Raw genomic sequence first — 22,479 nt, 5'->3', positions numbered from 1 at the left:
ACCCAGATCGAACAGACGTCCTGGTGATCGCGAATTCGTTATTTCCCTGAGCCTCGGTCTATCGCAAGTTGTTTTAATATTATTTGAATTCTAAATTGAATTAATCTTATATTATAATTCGTGTACTACTGAGTTATTGATAAGTGATAATTATCATTTGTAATTATTTCATTGTACGAGTTATCTACTCATTTTTATTAATTGAACTTTATTATAATCTTATATATTCTCCACTTGTAATAATAAAAATGAGTGAAACACAAAACGTTGAATCCCTGACAAATCTCCTCGCCTCTCCGACATATATATATATACACACGAGTATATAAATAAAATAAGACAATATAAATGGTAATAAAACGTAGGTAATGAAAGCATCAACAAGCAGTCGTCTTAATGAAAAAAAGAAAGACAATAAAAAATCTTTCAGTGAAACATAGTGGCATTTTATATAAAAAAAATAGCATATAAATTAGTTCATTAACTTTGACTAATTTACCTTTTACTTATGATAAAAAGGTAATTTATTTGTCACTTACAATTTTAAGGAATAGTGCTATTAAATTTTTGCTCTGTGATACAAAATTTGAAAAAATAGATAAATAATTTTAAGATGAAAAAATCCTAAATTAACAACAACACAGAAATAAAAAATAAAAAGTGGTACTTAACAATATAAATTTTCAAAACATTAAATGACATGCGAGTATCAGTTTCCAGATGAATAAACATTAAGCACACTATTCTAACCGGTAATTGCATGTGTTAAATAAAGACTTGGCACACATATTAACAAAGGAAGGAATAATCCGGGTTACTTTTTTAAAAATTAGTACACCAGCTTTGAATAAATATATCGGCGTCATATATTGGATTCATTAATTCAGAAGCAATTTACCATCAATTACCGACCAATTGGTGGGGGGTAACAACTAATTACAAGATTTTATTTTAAAACCTCGGCACACAATTTCTCCAGTTGACAGTTGTGCTTGGTTATTATTCGTGTTTACAGAAGGCCTCAGTCATCATTTCAATGATATTAATATTGTGGCTCCACGAATAAATAAATTGTTAAATTTTATACAGGCTTAGTTTTGAGCCATCGGACCAAGTTTTGGGCCGCATCTGTATATCGACATACATTCTTTTAAATGGACAATAATAAATTTAATATAAACCACGGGGTAATGACATTCGACAGGGGAGGACAACGGAAGACAACCCTTTTCAAAACCAACTGGTTAGTTAATCTTTGAAGTCAATCATATCGGTTAGATTTTTCACTAGACCGTGAGATAGCAAGTCAAAACGGTTTTTTTAAGTATTCTGCAGTATATACCTGCGGACTGCACCTTTCTGTACTATATTAACCAGGTCCGGAATCTCGTAGTCAAATGGTTCTTTTCAGAGCCAACGGATTGAGGTGATGCCCGCCTACCTTACTTGTCACTACCGATCTCACCTGGCAATCTTATTAAACGGCCTTTTTCAGTGCAACACACAAAATTTAAGGTGTTTTGCCAATTTCCAGTCACGAGCATTATTATTAATAAATTTATTGAAAATAATTTTTTTAAAACGTTTTCTTTTTAAAGTTGTAAAATACAATATTTTTTAAATAATTTTAAATAAAATTTTAATTATTTCAATTAAATAAAATAATCTGATGTAGACACTACATGACTTCCTTGTACGCGTATTAAATTACATTTACACATTCTTGCTGCACTTCATTTAAACTTATTTCATTTGAAAGTGAGATACGATCTTCCAATTCTTTAATAAAGTGGACAATTACACAAATCCTAAAATATTCGTTTTTATTAATATCAAATATTTATACAACTATTAATTCAATAATCTTACCTGAAATATTAGAATAGAATAAGAGTCCCTTGATTTCTGTTTAAATAAATGTAAGTCTTATATCTATCTAACACTATGTTTTTTAAAATATTGTTTTATAATATAACTATCAACAAAATGAAAACAAAAACGAATAATCAAATGATTCACTAAATATGATGTGGACACCACATAACTTAACTGCACGCCTATTAAATTATATATACACATATTTTTAAAATGAAAAATAAATAAAATTTTATTTCATAAATAACTTCTTATATTTTACTCTTTTTTTTTTTGTTATTGCATTATTATTTATTGTGAACAATTTTTTTTATAATCAGCGGTTAACAATTATTAATAAATCAATATATTTAAATTAAAGAAAAATAAGTTAAAAAACAAAGAGATGAAGTCTGATTCGAACCGATGTGTCTTCCCCTTATAAAATCCAAACATTTCATTAATTAAAGTTTCATTTGGTTGTAAACTCTGGAACCAATGAAAATAAGTACCACTTATGATATATCGTTGAAAAGCTCTCGATGAAAGCTTATCACTGCAGTTAATAAAAACTCCAAAATCCAAATTTCTTTTGGATTTTGAGCTTTTTTGGACACTTTTGGTCTGGTCGGATACAATCAAAAAGGAAGGGCACAACTTGAAGTTATAATAGTTCTAAATCCAAAATTTCAACATACTATGGCTACTTGGTTTTGAGTTGTGCGAGATACATACGTACGTACAGAGGTCACGCCGAAACTAGTCAAAATAATAATTAGATAAAAAAATTAGACAAAATAATTAGATTCAATGATGGTCAAAATGGATATTTCCGTTGAAATTTGAAAACCGAAATTTTTCGCGATCACAATACTTCCTTTATCTCGTACAAGGCAGTAAAAATTACCAGAACGTATTTCGATTCGATACAATTAGGATAAATACCAATCTAAAGAATTACATAAATTAAACTGTAGGACATCTAAATATTTTTCATAATTATATTGAAACATAATGATGAATATTTTAATTAAAATAAAGTTTGTTTTTTTTTGTAATTGTAACTGGAAAACCCTGAAAAATCTATTATCAACAAGATATAAATCAGGAATTATATTAATTTCCTGGTAAAATATGTAATATCATGACTCTTAAATTAGATAATTTATTTTTAATGTCTTTTGTATATTATAAATATATGCAGTACCAAATTAAAATTAAAATTATTGACCAGTTATATGGGAAAACAAGAATAAACATAACATAAAACACGTTACGCAATTTGGAAATAAACAATGACGAATGAAAATTATTTAAACTAATTATTAACAGAGATGATTTGAGTAACATGATTTTTTTTTTCATCGACCTTTAATCCATTATACAACAATTCAAAAATAACTCACCCGATACTGTTTTTTTTTAATTCTCTATTAAAATGATGATGACCTTTTGTGCATTATAGATGTTAATATGAATTAAACGAAAAAAAAAATGGTCCCTAAATTAGTAGCGTAATATCTTCGACGTTAAGTTTGAAAATTATTAAATAATAGCTTCAAAATAATTGTAAATAAAGGACTTATTTATTTTTTTAATAACTTTTACGAAAACATTTCCTTCACTAGATTTTTTCTTTAAAAAACTGAAAAAAAACCTAACTTTACACCGTCTGAAATAGGCAAACAAATTTATATATAAAAAAAAAAATCTTTATTAGTTCAGAGGTATTTAACTTTTCCTGTTATCCTAACCGAATTTGTATACATATTTTTTTTTAGACTTACTATTTACAGGTTTTCCGCCATTTAGGAATGGCTGTTTAAAAATAATACTTAAGCGGTAATAATAAAATCAATTTTTATAGCCTAACATTAAAATATATCTCTGAGATGAGTCTTTCTATCGTCACACTTTAAATAGTTATAAATTAATAACAACTCGAAATAAAAGTACAGTAATATCAAACCCGCCACATTATCAAGGCCGTATTGAATTTCTTTTTAATTCAATTTTTTCATTACTCGTACCTTACCTTATTAACGAGTATTATTACATCTGGAAACTATTTATTATATTTTATCTTAACATGAAACATCTAAAACATCTATAGGAGACCTATAAGTTTCCATACACAGGAAAAACTTTTTTTGTGAAAGTCATGGTGTGTATACTAATATATATGTCGTAGGCGAAATGAAAAGTCAGCCTTATTGCGATGCGCCTGGCTAATTGGAAAATAAAATATAACGCATTTGCATTATTACTTATAAATATAATCTAACCAATCTTAACCTACGCTCGCTAACCTTGACTAGCGAGCGTAGGTTTTCCACCTCCTTCCCGAAAAAAAAAATATTCTATTTATAAATTCCAATTACACGGTAATCTTCCTATTAGCCGGGCGCATTGCAATAAGCCAGATTTTTCAATTCGCCTATGAGATTTGTCTTTGTATGTATTTGGCGTTGGTGATACGTTTTTTGAGATGATTTATGTTTTGTATCTTTTTCTGATACACCATGATTTTCATTAAAAAAATGTTTAATTTTCCTATGTACGGAAATTTACGGGTTACGTGTTCTTCAGCAGTGGAGGACACGCATAGAAATGCGTTCCATGTTTTTTGTCATTCCACCGATCTCCATAACGGAATGGTAAAATCTCGGTCTTTCATTTGCAGGTCCCGGGCTCGAACCCCGATCATGAACATTATTGTATGTCATTTTTCATACACTAAAACATTACATTTCCATATCGTATAGATCTCCACTACGCAAAAGCTTCACGCTTATGTGGCGATATGATCAAGCAAAAAAAAGGTTGTTATGTAGAGTATATCTATATAAATAAAAACGTAAATGTTCGTTTGTTCAAAATATTAAATCTCCGAAAGTTCTTCACGGATTGCTTTAAAATTTTGACACAACGTTACAATCGAATACGCGCGTTTCTATATATACCTACTATTCATATACCAAAGATGTCACACCTGTGACAGGTAAATACATGTTTTTTTAAAAAATAGCGCTATCTGTTGGACGTAAAAGCAACACACGCTATACTAAATATTTTACGATTTTTGTTTCAATCTTTCCGATATGTGTGTCTGCTATAGACTAAAAAACTACTGGACCGATTTACGAGCGGGGAAAAGGGAAAATCGGAAAAGGGAAGACAGCAAAAAGTAGAAGGGGAAAATGGAAAAAAGAAAAAAACGAGAAAAGGAAATGGAAAGAGGAAAAAGAAAAAGGGAACGAGGGAAAGAGAAATGGGGGACGGAAAGGGAAAGAGGGAGGAAAAGGGGGAAAGGTTAAATTTTGTAAAGTTCCGTAATGTTCATTTTGTTAATGTTTTATCAAACTTTCAATTGTGTTCATTTAATATATATACACACTCAAATGTAGCAATAGCGAAGCATATTAGGGTTTGCTAGTTACATAATAAAAAATGGGTTTTCATAAAAAATGTTAATTTTTCTATACATGGAAACTTAAGTTAACTCCGTATAATATTTTAACAAAATAAGTAGAAAAATGTGAGATGTTCATTCATATATAAAATGCTCAAAACTAAAAATGTACATAAAAAATATATTTTTTTTGTTTAACATCAATATACTAAACGCTATATAACTTAGCAGGTGACTTTGCCGAGCTGATGTAAAAAAATTGATTTAATCATCGGAATCATCAATCTTTTCTGCGAAATATATATGTCATAGACGAATTAAAAAATCAGGCTTATTGCAATACGCCCGGCTAATTGGAAAATTACCGTTTAATTGGAATTTATAAATATAATCTTATAAAAGCTAACCTACGCTCAAGGTTAGCGAGCGAAGCGAGTGTAGGTTAAGTTTGGTTAGATTATATTTATAATTGCAAGCAATAATCCAAATGTATTATGTTTCATTTTCCAATTAGCCGGGGGCATTGCAATAAGCCTGATTTTTCAATTCGCCTACGATATATATATACATATATGAGTAAGAAAACGACTTGCTTAATTTTTACCGTTTTCTTTTTAATGGTATGAAAAGAGAAAAAAAACACAGTTTTTCAGAAAAATAAAATATTTCAACTATAAAAAAAAAATAACGAAAAAACTTATATTCTAACATGTTTTCATTTAACACTAATTTAACATTCAGTCGAATTCGATTAAATTATTTTTAAATCGCGTATGTTTTTTTTTCAAAAGAAGTTTATTCCGGCATGTAACGGACTTTTCCGATATATATATGAGATCGTTGGAATTGTCAAATATAAGAAATTGAAATCGAAATAATGATGGAGACGCGTGATGAATGCAAATAATATGAAAATATTTTATGAATTAAAAAGGCGCACGTGGAACAACATTTCTCTCGTTAAAGTACACCCAGTTTTAACTGAACATACATCTGCTATTAGTAGTAAAAAAAAAACCGATTTACGTAAATAGTTAAAATAAAAGTTGATAATAACAAAGTTCAACTACATACGTACTGCTATCAAACTGTACTTTAAGAACATCTACATTTTACGCGCGTTTTTTAATTAATAAAAAATACTTTCAATTACGTCTACCATGCTTTTCTATCACTTTATTTCGATTTAAAATTGTTATTTCGTATTCGTGTTGCACTAACGATTCCAACGATATAAAATTTATCCCAAAACACCCTTCAGATCCCGGTATCCGCTTCTTTTGAACCAAAAAAAACATGAACGGTTTAAAAATCGTACAATCGAACTCGGGAGAACAATAAATAACAGCTACATGAACAGCATGTTAAAATATCACATTTTTATCGCTGTAGGTTAATTTTTTTTTTTACAGCCTTATCGAAGAAAAGTATGGTATTACTTTCGTTCAAACCGTTGAGTCGGTTTTCTGTTACGCCCGATTTAAAATCGAACACAAACAAGATAACCTCAATTTGAGGTTATGTTGACTTGTGTATTCTTCATAAGCGCTTATATAATGAGTCACAGTGGTGAGTTGAGCTCACTTTGACGTTTTTATGTAATTATCGGACGTATGTAGTTCGTTGAACTCTGAAAATCAGTGCGTTTCTGACAGCGAAACAGCGAGAGCGCCGGAAACGAAAAGTCGCTCTTCTTGCGAAGAACTTTGGAAGAGCTTTTTTTATTTGTCCAAATTTTTATTTCTCAGAAGTTTTCCTGTAAACGAAGTTTTTTTTTTCTACTTTTACTCGAAGAAACACCTAAAATGATACGTAAATAGTTTTTACGTTTTCAACAGAAGGAAGATGATGATTCTTAAGATATAATTATATTTTATTGTACGTTTTTGTATGAAGATATAGTAACATGAGAATTCATCTGCAAAGTTAAATGGCGCTTAATGAAACAAAAAATGAATAAATAACTGTGTTTACATCATTTAAACGGGGTTTTAATCGCTCATAAATAAAATAAACGAATCGATAGAAAAACTATGTCCAAAGTATAATAAATTCGACATTTCTGCAACCAATCAGCATTATTAGAAGGCTTAATATTACCTCCGATAAACTGGGAACAACTAAATATAAATAAACGGATTAAAGAATTTATATACGCTTCCAAAAAGACAAATTTTATAAACTATTTAACTTAAATTAGTAACGTTTAGCTTAAATTAGACGTAGTTTTCATTTATATTAATGCTCTATTGTAAGTGTAAAAACTTGACAAAAAAAATTGCCTCATGCTTAAAAAAATAATCTACACTATTACAACGCGCTGAATTAAAAAAGTAAAATAAAACTGAAATACCAAAGTAACTTACCGAACTTTGCAAAGAAATCTCTCACACCAAAAAACAAATTAATTTTTTTAATTAAAAATCTATTCCATCAATGTTTCATAAATTAATTTCTCAAATATGGTACCGCTGATATGTTAAATAAATAAATTAACAATTAATATAATCCACCTTACCAGCACGTTGATACTTTCTCTAGATGATTCGGCTTATTTGGAAGCCATAATCAGGAGTTAAAATTAATGCGTTTAAAGTCAAAAGTTAAAGAATCATAATTAAAATTTAAAAACAGTCATGGACTGTCTGGTCCTACTGGTATATTATTTTTTTTAAATTTTAACTATGATGTTTTAATTTTTGACTTTGAATGCATTAATTTTAATTCCTGATGATGGCTTCCAAGTAAGCCGAAAGATCTAAAGAATATATAAACGTGATAATAAGGTGGTTATATTATTTGTTAATTTATTTGTTTCATAAATTATATACATGTCATATATTACAAAATTTCGTGTTAACGAAATTCGGAAGTATGAGCAATAAATGATTTCGTTACTGTCTCCAATCCTGTTGAAATATTAAATAAATCGAAATTTTTTATCATCCATAAATAATATTTTACACAATTATAATTTAACTATTACAATAGGATTAATGAAAAATCAGTTCTGATCGCATTTTTTTAATTTCATGAATTTAGGTGAATTTTTTGAAACATTTTTACATACATAAATATTACTTATTCTTTTAATTTTTTCCCCAAAACCGTCGGCGTTAATTTAATATTCTTGTTTCACTATGTACAGAAACATTCAAAAAAATGTTAAGTATTCACATTAAGTCAGTTCGGATATATATATGTATCGGTGATTTCAAATTGCACGGCAATCTCTAGGGAAATAATTCTATAGCCAAAAATAAAACCAAAAGTCAGAAAACGGTTCATTAGCAAGTTTCGGTACGTGAAACATTTAGCACTGGTTTCCTGGGTCACTCTGTGAAATTAAACCGTACTAAAATTCTTGGGGTACAAATCGAGGGGTAAATTTGGTGCTTTTTCTTTTAGTAAATTATGCATACCACTATTTAAAATGGAAATTAATTTTTTTTTTTCATTTATTAAAGAATAATCTTTTCATGAAGATGTTCCTATCTTCTAATTTTCTCTCAAAACCTATTTTTATCAATTTTTAAAATTCTTATTTATTATTTTTTTGGTATGTAAATACTAGAATTTTTTTAGTTTATTTTTTATCAATGAAACTTTTAACATGATTATCAACACCTTATTCACAGTTCGGGAGGGTAAAAACGACTAACAGATGTAACCAGCATTTTAAAAAATCAGTTAAATAGAGCATTACTATTAATATTATTTTAAATGTTGAATAATGATTTTTTTTTTATTTTCAAAAAGAAAAATACATATTTAAATTAAAACTGAAAAATAATAAAAATATAAGTAAAGATTTTCAAAATAGAATATTATAATATCTTACCATATGTAAAGTCTATGAAAAAGAGAAAAAATCACCAGCTGAAAACATGAACAGAGCGGCTAAAAGGCCAAACGTTAACTGAGGGGTTACGTTAACAGTGACTTCTTATCATGGTGTTTATAACAAGTTACTGTAAAACATTCTCATCGTTATCGAATATTTAACAATTGTGTCAGTAGTTGCCTATATAAACATATACTGATAAATAATCAATATCGTGAATGAAATGTACTTTAAAGTTTTCATTAATTACCAATGATAGCAAAAATTCTTGCATTAATTCATTTTAATAAATAATTAATATGATAAACAATAAACAAAAATTAAAAGCAAAACAACATTTATAACAAACGATAAAACATCGATTATTAAATTCCAGTAGATAATTACAATAATTACAAAACCGATATAGGCTATTATGCATTTTACGTTGTTTATTTAATTTTTTTTAAGTCTGATGTGGACGTCACATGACTTCCTTGTACGCCTGCTAAATTACATAAACACATTTTTTTTTTTTTTAATGAAAAGTACATAAAATTTGATTTCATTAATAACATCTGATATTTTTTTTTTTTATTATTATTGAATCAGCATTTAATAATTATTAATAAATCAATATATGTAAATTAAAAAAAGGAAATTAAAAAAAAAAGGAAATGAAGTCGAATTCGAAACGATATGCCTTCCCTTTGTAAGATCAAAATATTTCATTAATTAAAATTTCATTTGGCTATAACTCTGGAACCAATGAAAATAAGTACCACTTGAAAGTCCAAAATCCAAAGTTTTTGAATTTTGGGCTTTTGTGGACATTTTTGATCAAGTCGATTGCAATCAAAATAAGAAGTGCACAACTAGATGTTACAACAGTGCTAAATATAAAATTTCAATATCCTACGACTAATCGTTTTTGAATTATGCGAGATACATACGTACTTACGTACAGACGTCATGCCGAAACTACTCAAAGTGGATTTAGGGATGGTCAAAATGGATATTTCCGTTGAAATATGAAAACCGAATTTTTTGGGATCACAATACTTCCTTTATTTCGTACAATAAAGTAAAAAATAACGAATAAAAATTGGTTAAGATGTAAGGCTATCATTTTCAGAACATATCTTGTTTGTATTATCTTTATATATATATATATATATATATATATATATATATATATATACTCGATACTTAGGCTGACTTGGTTACCTGTGTGGTTTTTTTATACTTTATAAAACGTACTTTACCCGTATTTATTTATTATTACTTTTAACAGGTTTACTGGTACACCCAAAACAATATTTTATTTTGACAAAACATTGCTACAAAAACTATTTTCCTAACTTTTTACTTTTCCAGCATCATATAAATGTAATAATTACATCATTAATGTGAAACGTTAAAATTTATGTAGCGCGCAGGCTTTTTTGCAACCGTCGTTCCGAAAGTGGTGTACGTAGTACATGAGTGTATATGTGGGTATCTATTTTATTGTTGCTAAGTGAAAAACAATTGATATTATTAATCACTGCCAAATATGAGGAATATTTTTGATAGAACATTAAAAAAAAATTAGTTTCTGGGGAGAGGGTTCTTGATTTAATATAAAAGATAAAACAATTCACTTAAAAAGTGTTAGTTTAGATTATGTTTTTACATTTTTAAGTAAAAGAAAAAGTGTTTTGTTTTAGATAAACAAAAATGTTTATCTATGTACTTAGTCAATATGATATTAATAAACATGATCCGGTTGGTATACTTAAAAAAAAAAGCTGAAACTAAAGTTGTAGGACATTTCCATCACGCGGTTTTTTTCTGATGCACGGCTTACACATACAACTTAATTTAAAAAATCTTTATCATTTTTTTTAAACATAATACTTTTTTACAACAGTTGTACGTCAATGACACACTAGCGCTTCTTGTGATGACAGGGGTATACTATTGACGCAGTATACCCACTTAGCCACTAATTTAGAGCATTTGTTGGGATGGGGGTGCGATTTTTAAAAAAATTTACTTTTGCAAATATTATTACTTTTTAATTGTTAAAAATTCTGCTTAAGAAAAATTAGACCCTAATTAGGCGAAATCTCGAGATACTGAGGGTGACCTTGCTCTACAGCGTCACTCCCTTGGCCTTTTAAGTTGAAAATTTAATGGCATCATTACCCCATATTCAGAAATATATCTGACCAAGTTTGGTCAAAATCGGTCCAGTAATTCTGGAGATATAAGATGTGAGACACCGAACACACATACGTACATCCGGGAAATTACATTCCGGTTTTTCGAATTCCTTAGGTGTCAAAACGTAAAGTTTAGTTTAGGTGACCTTCCACTTCGATCAGAATCTTCAACAGCGGCTGTTGCTTGAAATTTTTCGAAAGAGTTCGAATTGCGTTGTGATGAGGAACAGGAGTATCTTTTCAGAAAACTTGTGTTTCACTAAATCGGTATAGTTTTCATCTTCACGAAAGACGTGTTCAACGAGAAAAATGCGTTACTCTACAGAAAGAATGTTTCTTGCAACTATTGATTCCAATAAACGAAACGAAGAACGTTCAATCACAAATCAAGAACTGACGTCTAGGTTTATTACTGAGCAACGCCCAACGAACCCACAGAGCAACCAATTTAACGCCGAAGGCATCACATAATCTTAAAGCCTAACCCACCGGGTTGGTCTAGTGGTGAACGCTTCTTCGAAAATCAGCTGATTTGTAAGTCGAGAGTTCCAGCGTTCAAGTCCTAGTAAAGCCAGATATTTTTACACGGATTTGAATACTAGATCGTGGATACCGGTGTTCTTTGGTGGTTGGGTTTCAATTAACCACACATCTCAGGAATGGTCGAACTGAGACTGTACAAGACTGCACTTCATTTACACTCATATATATCATCCTCATTCATACTCCGAAGTACTATCTGAACGGTAGTTAGCGGAGGCCAAAACAAGAAAAAAAAGAATCCTAAAGCATACTGCACACCGACTTTCCGAACTTACTGTGAAACCCCATCGATTGATTTCACATTATTTAATTCTACACTTCATTAATAAATGAAACACGCAAATATGTTGAACTTGAAAAATGTGATTATGCAAAATGTATAACAAAAACCAAAAATGTAAATAAATATACATATAAATCAATCAATTAGTTTTAATTAAAGTATAAGTAATAAAAGGACAATACCAAATAAATAATTATCAAAATTAATCAAACAAAACAATGCATTCCTAAACATAAAGAATAATAATAAAAAATGTAAAAACAGGTTCCGGGATGAAGTTCAACATTCACCATACCATATAATCATATAAAAAAATAATCAAATTAACTACATTTATATAATAATTAAACGGATCAAAGATTAAAACAAAGTGTAACAGTGAAAATTTAAATGTAGATAATTTTTTATCAGTTCAAAGGAATATTTTCATTTATTACCACTCAAAAATATTACTTAAGATATTATTACTTCATACTGTACAAAGTATAATCGATTCACATGTTGCAGTCCTCGCTTACAAAAATCCGGAACCGTGGATTCTAACTAAATAAAAGATAATTAAAATACAATATTATCAATCGACGCTATCTAAAATAACAGTTGAAAAACAAATGAATACAAATCGATTCAACTATAATCATTATTTTAATACTAGAGGAAAAATAATTAAAACAGAAGAAAACATTTTTAAAAATTGATCAAAATTTGAGTTTGAACGAATTTTACACAAATTAATAATAAAACAAATATTATTTTTAAAAATTATTATATTTATTTCTAAGATACATAATTTACGATTAAATGTGGAACACAATACCTCTCTTCGCTTTCTGTTACAAATGTTAATCCTTTTAAGGAAGTTCTGCATCGTCGTTCCATTAATTACACCATTGAAGTATGAATAACAGTTTAAATATTCTCTTTCAACGATTGAATTGTTTTTTCAGATTACTGGCACAATTTGTTTTGTTTCTTCATATAACCTCACAGGAAAACGTGGAGAGGTACTAGTGACACCATCTAGTTAGCCATTGATGTCTTCGTTTCGTGATATAACTCGTCCTCGGAATATTTCACGTAATAATGCAATCGTTTGAGTCTCGTAGCGCCAGTCTGTTAGAATAAACATCGGTTGCGTCCACTTGGTCTGATGTAGACAAGAAGAAGTCAGTTAGTAACGTGCGGTTGTGCTCGAGTAAGGAACATAAGCCAAAAAAAAAAGGGGGTGAATCGTGGTCACCGTGCAGGGCCAGGGAGGCAGCCTGGATGCAGAGGACGCTTTGGCTCCTTCGTATGCAAGAATGAAGGTTAGTTGGGGTGCTCTGATGATGCATTTGGGACCCTCAGGTGTGAGAGAGGACGCGGTGGTTTGCTGAATGCGCGCAATGCGTGTTCAGCAACCTAGGTCAGGATTGGGAAGGGCAGCCTTCTAGCGGAGGGGTGTAGTGGTCTTCCAGAAGGGAAGGCTATACTGCTCCTTGATGAAGCTAGAAGGACCCCGTTGGGACGCCCTCAGAGAAGGGCAAGACAGGAGGGAAGATGACTGCCACGACACCCTGAAGGGACTGCGTAAAGCTTAACGGCGAGGACCGGTCACTTTGGGGTGTTAAAAAAAAGGATAAAAAAAAAAGAAAAGGAACATAAGCCAAATCCATCGGGTTGGTCTAGTGATGAACGCGTCTTCCCAAATCAGGTGATTTGGAAATCAAGAGTTCCAACGTTCAAATCCTAGTAAAGACTTTTATAGTGATTTGAATACTAGATCGCGGATACCGGTGTTCTTTGGTGGTTGGGTTTCAATTAACCACACATCTCAGGGATGGTCGAACTGAGGCTGTACAAGACTATACTTCACTTACACTCATACATATCATTCTCTGAAGTAATACCTGAATGGTAATTCCCGGAGGATAAACAGGAAAAAGAAAAAAAAAGATTTGTGTAGTTAACCCACCGGGTTGGTCTAGAGGTGAACGCGTCTTCGCAAATCAGCTGATTTCGAAGTCGAGAGTTACAACGTTCAAATCCTAGTAAAGGCAGTTACTTTTATACGGATTTGAATACTAGATCATGGATATCTGTGTTGTTTGGTGGTTGGATTTCAATTAACCACACATCACAGGAATGGTGGACCTAGACTGTACAAGATTACACTTCACTTGACTCATATCATTATCTGAAGTAATACTTGACAGTGATTCCCGGAGGCCAAACAGAAAAAAAAAATTGGTGTAGTTGCGGTTTTTTCCTTTGAAGCTATTCGAAAGGTATTAATGAATCAAATCCTTACACGATTAATGAATTGCAGGAGAACATTCAACAAGAAATCGTCGGAACTGACAACAACATTTGGCATCAGGTGACTATCAATGTGGTCATCGAGCACAACCGTGGATCGCTGCGCAGGGAGCACCCTACCACGAACATCTTTTGTAAAAATACAGTTTAATTTGCACTCCTATATGTAATATAGCAATCCTTTTAAATATGTTCAACCGTAGAAAATCACGTAAACTTTCATTCAGGATTAATGTCTTCTCTTTTAGATATTTTTACAGAAATCTTGGATTCAATTACTTTTTAAATTAAAGGTTTGATTTCATTCATTATCAAACGTTTATTGGAGTTGTATGAAAAATGTCCATTAATTTAATATTACTGAGATTTAAAATAGAATATACATCTTTGTTTAAACTATTTTCTACATTTATCCATATTTTAATTAAATAACAAATAAAATCACTGCTAGTTTTTATAAATAATACATAAATGATACACTGTTTTAAAGAGAAAATTTCTGTTTTTATTATAGACTAAAACTTAAGCGATTATTTTTTTACGATGCAAAATTCACTTGATTTTTTTTTTTGGCCTATAGACTAGTTGAAGAAAAATCATTTTTATCGATAAATGGAATAATTATTTCAAAACGGGGTGTAAATTTGTTTGTACTGAAATTTCACTAATGTTAATATTAAATTGTTTAACTTTTTTTTTAGTTTTATGATATGTATGTTGTAACTGGAGTCACCCAAAGAAATTAGAAACTTTGATAAATTTGACCATTTAATTTTTAAATGATTTTTTAATTTTTTAATTAAATACGTTTGTGTGTGGACAGTTGTATTTATTAACGGTAACTTATAAATAACTGAAAGTTATTGATATCAGTACGCCTTTTTTCCTTATTGTAATTATAGCAATTTTCAATATAATTTTTTTCACATGACTAATTTGTAATATAAATAACCAGACAAACCGTTTTTGAATGACTTCATTTCTGCAATTATAAAAAGTAATGCGTTGGTGATTACTGTTTAAAAAAAAACTAATATATTACAACAAAAAAAATCTATATTTGATCTAACCTGTTGAACTCTATTATTTCTTTTCCAAAAAAACAATTTTTTATTTACTTGCAATATTAGATTTTAAAAAAGTAAACAAGAGATAAATATAAAAAATTAAAAAAATACGACGCCAAAAAAACCATTGCTCTTTAATATAGGATAACTAAGAGCGTGCGGGTGAATTATTTTACTTCCTTGTACGAATTACAGGAAGTATTGTGTATTGTGCGAAAAAATTAGTTTTTCAGATTTCATCAGAAATATCCATTTTGACCATCCCTGAATCCATTTTGACTAGCTTCGGCGTGACGTCTGTACGTACGTACGTACGTATATATCTTGTTTAACTCAAAAACGATTAGCCGTAAGATGTTGAAATTTTGGATTTAGGACTGTTGTAACATCCAGTTATGCACCTCCCCTTTTGATTGCAATTTACTGGACAAAAAGTGTCCAAAAAAAAGCCCAAAATACTAAACATTTGGATTTTGAACTTTTTCTTAACTGCAGTAATAAGTCCTCATTGAGATCTTTTCAACGATATATCATAAATGGTACTTATTTTCATTAGTTTTCTAGAGTTATAGCCAAATGAAATATTTGAATCTTACAAGGACACATCGGTTCAAATCAGACTTCATTTCCTTTTTTTATTTTAATTGAAATATATTGATTTATTAATAATTATTAACCTGTGATTGTAAAACGTTTTATGATAAATAATACTTGCAATAATAACAATAAAAATAAAAAATATCAGAAGTTATTAATGAAAAAAAATTTTATGTACTTTTGATTTAAAAAAATGGGTAATCTAATTTAACAGAGGTACAAGGAAGTCATGTGGTGTTCACCACATCATATTTTTTATATATAGTATATTTATTTTTAAATTTATTTACAGCCTATGACAATTGCGGTAATGTAAGGATTACAATGCCGGGTCATTTTTTTCCCTTTTAAACCTCCGGGACAACCCTTATGTATTGCTTCAAATAATGAGATGAATGATTAGTAACCTGTGTGAAAATGCAATTTCTGACCGGGATTCGGACCTGGGATCTCCAGATGAAAGGCCGAGACGCTAATACTCACGCCACGGTGGCTGTCGGGTGGGGGGGGGGTCATTCATCTTAATCTGTTTAGTCGTTGAACTGCTGCGGTGGAACAAACAAACATACATACATACACTCTAAACACATTACACTCCTTTTTGGGCAGTCATGAAATAAATTATTAGATTATAAACTACACTAAATATATTTTTTTAAATAAATTAAAAATACTGTAATTTTTCAAAGGTCTAAATTTATTGTACTTTTAATCTGCTCTTTTTAATTTTTACAAATTTATAGGATTTTTTTTAAGTTTCTTATTAATAAAAGTTGGTTTTTTATTTGTTTTTCATACATTTTATTACATCAATTTTCTCAGAATAGAATTATCTACACGTTTTGATAATAAAATTTACCCATTTATTAGTCACTTTTCAAAGTTATGATATAGTACTTCAATCCTAAAAAATGTTTTTGGTCACAGAAATTTTCTGTTTTAGGTTGGATATCTTGAAAACTACGGGAAATACAGTTATGGGTCCTATTCTATTAGATTTTTCAGATCAAAAAATATAAGAAACCATCATGTTTACACCAAATATACTGAAATTTCAGCGGAGGGAACTGAAATCCGCAAGAAATGTTTCGCAAGCCGTAACTCGACAACAAAGCGTTTTCGGACATATATTTTCTTGAACATTTTTGCTTATTTGAAGTTCTAGAATCAGTTTTCAGATTATTTTCCTTTCCTTTTGAATCACCTGCATAAATATATATATATATATATATATATATATATATATCCCACTACCGTAAGGATTCCAACGCGGGGTCATATATCTAAATCGATTCAGTCGTTAAGCTGCTACGTTGGAAGAAACAAACATACATACAGCCTAGAAACATTACACTCCTTTTTGGGCAGCTGTGTAAGAAGAAATTTATTTTCGGTTATGTAGTCGATCGATTTCGAATGCAGTTTGATTGTTTAGCATATCGAACGGTAATTTCTTAATTTTTCTATTTAAAATAAAGAGTGCTATTATAATTATCATAGATCTTCATGAAACTGGTTTTGGTCGCAAAAAAATGCCCGCAGAGAATACAGTCGAGAATCGACAAACGCAATGTTGCATTGAGATAAAAAGATGATAAAAATACTTTTTTTAATATTTCTGTATATCCGACTGAAGAAATGCAATTCAATATTAATTTTTATCATTACAACTTTCATTTTGTTGCATAATATATTTTTAAGGTAATTTATTAACTATTAATTTTATATATTAAGCTAGTTAGTTTTCATTTATATGCAAATCTAACTAAAACACACGTTTCTAACATGTAAATGAAAATATAATATATATATATATATATCTTCTTAAATTTGTTAAAAAGACCTTGAATAAATAAATTACTGCTAACTTAAGGCGTAGTCACACTAAATAAACATACAACATAGTAATGCAAATAGCGATCAGTTTCAAAATTAAAAGTATACATTTCTTCTAAAAACAAAACTTCTTGAATGCTGCATGAATTCGTTTTTGGCGGTAGATCAAAAGAAAATATGTAACTTTTTTGTAAATTCTTTTCTGTGACAGTTTTATAAGTAATTACAGTGGTTCCTATTTATTTTTTTTTAAATTTCTCAGTAAAAAATGTAAATATCAACTTGATTTTTGATGTGTGTAATCTTCATGTGAATATCTAAAAAAAAATATCAAATTTTTTTGAGATCCGAGTTTAAAGCATTAAAATGGATTTTCGATTTATTTTTTTTTTTGAAACCCATTTATTTTTTTAACCTCTCGGCAAAAAATGAAGAAATTAACTTGATTTTGGGTGTGCGTAATTTTTTTTTTTAATATCTAAAAACCAATTTCTAGATTATTCGATATTCGACCTTGAAAGGGATAAAGAAATGTAAAAAAAATTTGAACAATGATTACAAATTATCCCCATTTCAAAGTATACTAAACGAGAAATTCACTTGATTTTGACTTGCAAATACTCTTTAGATAAATATCTAAAAACCATTTTCTGTTTTTTTATTTTATATTTCGATTTTTTAAGGGATTCGTGGTTGTACAATGCGCCCTGGGCTCAACCAACACACCCAATGCTACTGTTATTGTATGTACAATGCGACTGGCTGCACCTACCTCCCAATTACTTGCCAAAAATTTTAAATAATAAAAATTGACCGCGACGAGAAATGTAAGTAATCATATATAGAGTGGGTGAAGCCGAGACGGATAAGCCAATATACTATAATTTATTTCCTTCTTATTTATTAAGGAAATATTTCATACGGATTGAAATAATATTTTTGTCACTTTTTATTTAAAAGAAATTAATTTTTAAAAAACGAAATCCATAATATTATAAAGTTAAATTGATATATTACTGAAGAAATTGCATTCATATTAAAATCAACGCCATTATTCGAGAATGACTTCCTGATTAACACTTGTTATCCAGTTCAACAGATGGATAATATGCAAAATAAAAATAACGAAATTGTTTATGTTTAGCAAGTGAAGAATAAGAAGCACCCCTCTTAGTTGTTTTCTCTTAAAGTAATGACGTTTCACATATAGCCACTCCTTCAGATGAGCAGAATTAAGGTATATTAAAAAAAAAAAATTATTCGCCTTTTTTTTTTTTGTCTTCAGTCATTTGACTGGTTTGATGCAGCTCTCCAAGATTCCCTATCTAGTGCTAATCGTTTCATTTCGGTATACCCCCTTCATCCTACATCCCTAAAAATTTGTTTTACATATTCCAAACGTTGACTGCCTACATAATTTTTTCCTTCTACCTGTCCATCCAATATTAAAGCGATTATTCCAGGATGCCTTAATATGTGGCCTATAAGTGTCTCTTCTTTTAGCTATATTTTTCCAAATGGTTCTTTCTTCATCTATTTGCCGCAATACCTCTTCATTTGTCACTTTATCCATCCGTTTGATTTTTAACATTCTTCTATAAAACCACATTTCAAAAGCTTCTAATCTTTTCTACTCAGATACTCCGATCGTCCAAGTTTCACTTCCATATAAAGCGACACTCCAAACGTATACTTTCAAAAATCTTTTCCTGACATTTAAATTAATTTTTGAAGTAAACAAATTATATTTCTTACTGAAGGCTCGTTTCACCTGTGCTATTCGGCATTTTATATCGCTCCTGCTTCGTCCATCTTTAGTAATTCTACTTCCCAAATAACAAAATTCTTCTACCTCCATAATCTTTTCTCCTCCTATTTTCACACTCAGTGGTCCATCTTCGTTATTTCTACTACATTTCATTACTTTCGTTTTGTTCTTGTTTATTTTCATGCAGTAGTTCTTGCGTAGGACTTCATCCATGCCATTCATTGTTTCTTCTAAATCCTTTTTACTCTCAGCTAGAATTATTATATCATCAGCAAATCGTAGCATCTTTATCTTTTCACCTTGTACTGTTACTCCGAATCTAAATTGTTAACATCATTAACTGCTAGTTCTATGCAAATATTAAAAGGTAACGGGGATAGGGAACATCCTTGTCTCCATTTCTTTTAAAATTATATATAATATCTTTCTGCTAGGTGTCAGTTTGTTTTGTTTTTAATAAGTCAAATTTTTTACACTCTTCTTCGTTTGATTTGAGTTTATTTCCATAGATTTTCTCAGAATTAAATTCTCTAAATTTTTTTTTTGTTACGGTCAAACTTAATATACTGTTTTACAATAATTTTATTAAAAAAAAAAATTATTAAAGATGCAGTTCTAGGACCTGTAAATTAAATTTTTCACGTCAAAAATCATATGAAACCATTAAATTTACTCCCTAAATATAAGTACAAAGAATTTCAGCATTTCTTCATAATACCTTTGGATAGAAATCAGAGCAACATTTTTCGCTAGCTATAACTCGAAAACGAAGCGTGTAGAAACGCTTCGTTTCAGATAAGACATGTATCTAGAATGTCTATCTGAATTTTTTCTTTATTTTGACTAGTATAACAAGTCCAGAAATCCTTTTCCTTTCTCAAAGAGAAACCTGTACACATACACCCACACAAACACAATATACGTATGTATGCTCCATTGCGTCAACATGTCGGCCAATTGCAAAGTAGGAGTTACAGAATTTTATTTGGCATCGCTTGAAGATACCTGAATATGATTTTAATTCAAAATCAATGTAGATTACATATCTTTGGCTAAGTTTAATGTTAACTTCTTTGTACAAAGTAAAGGAAGTATTATGATCGCGAAAATTTTCGGTTTTTATATTTCAACGGAAATATCCATTTTAACCATCCCTGAATCCATTTTGACTAGTCTCGGCTTGTCTTCTGTACGTACGTATGCATCTCGCAAAACTAAAAATCGATTAGCCGTAGCATGTTGAAATTTTGGATTTAGGACTGTTGTAACACCCTGTTGTTCACCTCAACAACCAATCTTGTCTCCAAGATTGCATTCTTTTCGATTGCAATTGACTGAACCAAAAGTGTCCAAAAAAGTCCAAAATAAAAAAAATATTGGATATTTGATTTTTTCTTAATTGCAGTAATGCAATTGCATTGCAATGAGGGATTCCTCATTGAGAACTTTTCAACGATGTATCATAAGTGGTTCCAGAGTTATAGCTCAATAAAATTTTAATTAATGAAATATTTGGATCTCAGAAGGGGAAGGCACATCCCATCGTTTCGAATCAGACTTCATCTCGTTTTTTTTTTTTAATTTAAATATATTGAATTATTAATAATTATTAACCTCTTATTGTAAAAAAAAGTTTTACAATAAATAATAATTCTATAACAAATTAAAAAAAAAAACATGAAAAAATAAAGTTATTAATGAAATAAAATTTTATGTACTTTTCATTTAAAAAAAATTTGTATATGTAATTTAATAGGCGTACAAGGAAGTCATGTGGTGCCCACATCAGTTTCTTTATCTAAAAATGTATATTTTATAATTAATAATTTATAATGTCGTGATCTACGTATTATTATGTCGTGTATAATGTATTATACTATGTACCGACAAGAACAAAAGGATTACACTTTTTTCGACAGAAAAAGTTACTTATGATAAAAAAATCGAAAAGCTAACCTCTCATCGCAATGAAATTGTTTTTAACGTAACTTATCAAATACAGTCTGTAAATTATTATGAAATAACATAAATTATGTAATATGTAATATTCAAAAATAATGAAAAGAAAACATTTTCTGTATGTTAATTTTTTAACAAACTGAAAATATTCATTAAAATTAAACATTTTGTGTAGGTTATGATAACACATATTAACAACATATTAAGTTTTTAAACTTATACCTTCAAGTAAAGCCTTGAAATAAAATAAAGTCGACCTTCATTTAATTTACTTATATTAACACAATAGATATGTTAATTGTAATATATATAATAGACAAACATTTAAATGAAACTCTGTATCTGAAACAAAATAAAAATCTTGAAAATTTGAACCGTTTTTACATTTATACAATAAACAAGAACTTACAAAAAACTTTAAATATTTTTATAAATCAAAGAAAATCAATTAAAATAAACTATGTATGTGGTTTTAATACGTAAGAAAATATAGCACATTGATTGATTTTTAATCTTTTTATATGAAGATTTCATGCGACTGTATAAGTATACATAGAAATAACATAAAACCTTGAAATAAGACATTTCAGCGAATAGAATGTAATATTATTTTATTAATCATACATAAAGACAAAACAATAAACGTAAATGGTGAGTGATGATTATTGATGATGATAAAACCAAAATAATATTAACAACATAACCTTGGTTGACAGTACAAACAGTACTTAAGAACCTAAAAATGTGGAATGTAAATTTTACTGTTTACTTTAATATAAAATATTCTAAAATGTAAAAAACTAAAAATATGAGCAAGATTATATTTCTATAC

At 29.3% G+C, this 22,479-nt stretch overlaps 1 protein-coding gene across 2 annotated transcripts in view; it reads right to left on the bottom strand.

Annotated features, from left to right (window-relative positions):
• path (solute carrier family 36 member pathetic) overlaps nucleotides 1-22,479 on the bottom strand; it is a 337,200-nt gene that overhangs the window by 146,616 nt on the left and 168,105 nt on the right. Inside the window, exon 1 of one of the 2 annotated variants that reach the window (XM_075373144.1) lies at nucleotides 9,108-9,282. The exons of the other annotated variant lie outside the window; for it this stretch is intronic. The gene's annotated coding sequence lies outside the window, so the exon portion shown is untranslated. Of the gene's footprint in view, nucleotides 1-9,107; nucleotides 9,283-22,479 lie in introns of those variants that run through there. 2 annotated transcript variants of the gene reach the window in all.

Source organism: Lycorma delicatula, chromosome 8 (genome assembly GCF_047948215.1).
Source record: "Lycorma delicatula isolate Av1 chromosome 8, ASM4794821v1, whole genome shotgun sequence".
In the NCBI taxonomy this organism is placed as follows: domain Eukaryota; kingdom Metazoa; phylum Arthropoda; class Insecta; order Hemiptera; family Fulgoridae; genus Lycorma; species Lycorma delicatula.
This window is presented reverse-complemented; position numbering and strand designations above follow the sequence as displayed.